Source organism: Populus trichocarpa, chromosome 13, assembly GCF_000002775.5.
Source record: "Populus trichocarpa isolate Nisqually-1 chromosome 13, P.trichocarpa_v4.1, whole genome shotgun sequence".
NCBI lineage: Eukaryota > Viridiplantae > Streptophyta > Magnoliopsida > Malpighiales > Salicaceae > Populus > Populus trichocarpa.
In genome coordinates, this window is record NC_037297.2 from 4489721 (window position 1) to 4494091 (window position 4371).

A 4371-nucleotide genomic window follows, 5' to 3' on the forward strand; every position below is an offset into this window, starting at 1 on the left:
CCTGGTCTAATATCTAAAACTTGTAATCTGAGAAATCTTAGACCTATGTTTAACTAAAAAGATTAATTCCCAATTAATTTAATTTTAAAGAATGAAATCATGAAAAAATATTAACTGAAAATCATACGGGGTGAGATTAAAAAACATTTGTAATTTGATAGATTATTTATAGATAAAAAAATGGCAGGGTGATGAAATTAAAAAACATTTTTAATTTCATACCTTATTCAAAATATAAAAAAATAGTAATTAAAATGACAAAAACCAAATCTGAAGGGTAAATATATTGCAGGGGTTGGACTTGTTTTGACATGGAATTCGAGGTGGGGAGAAAGAGAGAAAAAAAAACGATTATTGGTGTCAAACCTAATATGTGTAAGGAGAATGTGTCATTCTATTGCATCGAGGGTATTGAGACCTTTCAAACATCACTTTGAAAGGTGGTGTTTAGTGGTCGAATATCCCCATATTCGTTGCCCAAATAGCACAGGGGTCGTCCACACACGCAAAAAAACTTTTTTTTAATTATATTTAATAAATGTAATTCACAACAACGCTATTGGATACCCTTGAAAATTACAATAAAACAATGTAAAATAACAAAAGGGTTCTTGGGTGAGAGTTATAGTGGTTTTATCTTTAAAAATATCAAAGTAATTATATTATTCTAAAACAATAACATAAAAAAACAAAAATATCATAAATAGCAGGCATTATATTATTTTATTTTATGTTTAAATTAGTGATTTTACAGTAAAAAAGAGAAGATATAATAACTAATTTAACTTTATATAATTTATAAAAGATAATTATATCATAATTAAAAAAAAAACCATCATATTATTCCCGATATCTAATTAAAAGGTTTAATCACCAAGGGAAGAGTTCATCATTACACTGTTAAAATGAATAATAATCTTAACCTTGTTTTAGAGTTACTTTCCTATGAATTTTTTTTTTTAATAAAGCATAAAGATGTCATCTTTCCAAGATATCAATCAAATGACATGAATTGAATCTGAAATCTCATACTGGAATAACAAGTCTTTTCCACAAATTAAAGAACCCCTCGTGTAACATGCATTCTTTAATCAATGCCTAGTTGCTTGCTAATAAGATTAATTCATGATTAGTTTGCTAATTCAATGGCGACGAAGGAATGAAAGAAAGGACCTCTGTTACTTTATTCGGCTGGGGCCAAAACTATATCCTATTGCAAGAGCTGTCCCAATTGCCTCGGTAGCAGATAAATAGGCACAAAATAATACTGCAGTGTATTTTATCACAAATTGCAGCTCATGGCCCCTTCATTTGTATTTAAGGCTCCTAAGCTTCCTTAAAATCTCGTCCCATCTTTCTCCTCTATCTTCCTATCCTTCCCAGCTCTCCTTCTACGTCTGCAAAGCAAAGTGTCCCTTTTTCTTGCTTCAGTTGCTGTAGTCTCACTGTAACAGCCTTGCATGGAGGATCATAAAGATTGATGCAGCCAAGGATGACTTGCCGACGACTCGTTTTTGCTTCCATCAATATACGCATAATTAAGAAGAGATGAATCCGTTGGCAGGTTGTTCTTGGCTACATTTTTCTTTCTGCTCCTCATGCCAGGCTTATGGTGATAATCCTGTGAACTTGCAAGGATCTCCTTCAAGACCACTGCTTCACTGATATGAAAAATCATATGGTAATGTAATAGTTTATCATCAACATGGAAACCTCCAGTTATTATCTTCTTAATCTCCCTCTTAACGCATGTCAATCATGATTATCATCTTAATATTGTCAGATAATTCCATGCAGGCATGCCATTCACAGCTTCTTGCCTTCCTGATCGACACAAGTTAGCATTACCATGCATTGACACAAGAAAAGACTACATGAACTCTTTTATTAGCATTTAACAATTATATTTGTTCAGTTCGAAGCTCTCAAGAGATTTGCTTCGTGATTTAGTATACTATTTTTTAAACCTCAATACACATGTCCACAGATCCCTAGGATAACTAGACTGTCAATTTTCAGCATTAAGTATTTTAATGTATTGGGAGTTCAAATTTGTTCCTAATTAATATTTAGTTTAGTTTTGTTTGTGTTTTTGCTATCTTAATGGTTTGTTAGTCCATAGTTATAATGTCTTAGAATTAATTAACACGATTAAACAAGAATTGCTTCTCCTATAAATTTACACTTTATCTCACTCAAAGTCAAAATAAGATGATTTTATGATGATAGTCTTATTACTTTACCTCCTTCCTCTAAGAAACAAGCCCTTCTGATTCTCCGCAAGGCCAGAGACAAGTTGCGTTTGGCCTCATCAGACGATACAAGGATGCTCAAAGGAACCACGCCTGCAAACAGTTAGATATAGTTTGGATAAGAGAAAAAAAAACAAACAAACAAAAATGCCCCTTAGGGATTGGCACGACAGAGGAAAAAGGTAGAAAGTTTGCTAAACACTGATTTTGATTGAACACAATTGTGTCTGGAAATAATATTTTTGTATATAATTACTATTTAAAAATGAAATCACGTTTAAAAAATATTGTATATATCTGCTATTTGAAAACACAATCACGTTATTTTTGTATATAATTACTATTTTTTAAAAAAAAAAAGCAATCATGTTAAACAAAAACCAACCTAAAATTTTATAAAGATTTAATGGAAAAAAGTTAGGGTGGTATTATCACTAAGCCTTCTGATATTAAACAAGAGGTTGTGGTTTCCTTCAAGAATTTGAATGCTAAGGAGAGAATTTTCAGACCTTCATGCTCTGTTATCAATTTTAGGAGGTTGAGTCTTAGCTCATCTTCCCTTTTGGAAATTCCAGTTTCTATGGAAGAGTTTAAAACTGCAATGTGGGAATGCGACGGAAATAAAGCTCCTGGTCCGGACGACATCAATTCTTTCTTTATTGAAAAAGCATGGGATTTCGTGGGTCTGGACATTCTTAACATGGTAGAAGATTTCTTCTTTTTGGGTTATCTACCAAAGGGTATATGCAGCTCCTTCATAACACGTATTCCAAAACTCGCAGGGGCTACATGTCTGAAAGATCTCAGACCTACTAGTTTGATTGGCTGCTTATATAAAATCATAGCAAAGGTTTTGGCTAAACGGCTGAAGGGTGTGATGCCTGAGATTATTGGAGGGAACTAGAATTCCTTTATCAAAGGAAGTCAAGTCCTGGATAGTGTGTTCATAGCGAATAAAGTAATCAGCTATCTTAAGAAGAACAAGCTCCAAGGTTATTTATTTAGTTATGCTTTGTATGGGCTTCGAAAACAAACGGAGGGGTTGGATTAGGCAGTGCATCTCCACAGCCAGAGTATCGGTGCATTTTTAATGGAGAAAGGTTTGAGACAAGGTGACCCTTCATCTCCTTTTCTGTTAAACATTGCAGAAGAGGGCCTTGGTAAGATGATTGAAGAGGGCTGTGATTTGGGCTCAGTGGAAGGTATATCTGGGGTCTGATGATTTCAGATTCTCTTGTCTTCAATTTGCTGACGACACACTTATTTTCAGCTCAAAAAGTCTCTCTTCTGTTCAGAACATCAAGCGGGTGCTGCAATGCTTTGAATTAGTTTAGGGATTGAAAGTCAGTTTTTTCAAGAGCACTATAACAGGGGTTGGTTTGGACAGTAGCACCATAGCTGGCATGGCTAAGGTTTTGAGATGTAGGGTGGCAGCCATAGTCACAGAAGTAGTTCCATCGGTGGTTGGCAGCACCAGCAGCCCCTCTTTCACTCGTCGCCAGAAACGACGAACTCTCTCCGCCGTGAGCTATGCCCTTTCCTCCTCATAGCCAGCGACAACAGCACACAGCAGCAGCTTCCTGTCTCTTTTCTCTCCAATGCGAGCAGAAACGATGCTAGAACAGCCACCGTCGAAGACCATCACGCACGACAACAGCAGCAACAGCCCGATCGGAGTGTTTTTGGGTGTTTCTTTTTTAATTTGAGGGAAGAAGATAGAAGATGATGAGCTAGTTTTTCTTTCACTGTAGTCGAAGAGAGAGAGGAATTTGAAGGTTTGTTGTGGGCTTTTTCGTCAATTACTCATGAGAAATCTGATAGAAGAGATACATTCAATGAAAAAATCAAGATATTTTTTGTGGGTATTTGTTTTTTTTCACTAAAATTCAGAGATTATTTTACAATTTAGGCCAAAAGAAAGATGCGAGAGTGAAAGGAAAAAAAGCATACGTTGCGTTCTCATTTTATGATTTTCGACCAGTATTGGATGTGAGGCCGAGTTGTGGGCTTAAGATGGGCCTTCCAACATACCGAGATGTAACCTCATTTTATGATTTTCGACCAGTATTGGATGTGAGGCCGAGTTGTGGGCTTAAGATGGGCCTTCCAACATACCGAG

The 4371-nt window shown here is 35.5% G+C and overlaps 1 long non-coding RNA gene across 1 annotated transcript; it reads right to left on the bottom strand.

Annotated features, from left to right (window-relative positions):
- Window positions 1–994: 994 nt before the first annotated feature.
- LOC112323834 (uncharacterized) lies at window positions 995–4166 on the bottom strand. The gene is made up of 2 exons (XR_002977321.2): window positions 2762–4166; window positions 995–2345 (listed from the first exon to the last, which is right to left on the bottom strand). It is a non-coding gene; the product is annotated as an uncharacterized LOC112323834 (long non-coding RNA).
- Window positions 4167–4371: the final 205 nt, after the last annotated feature.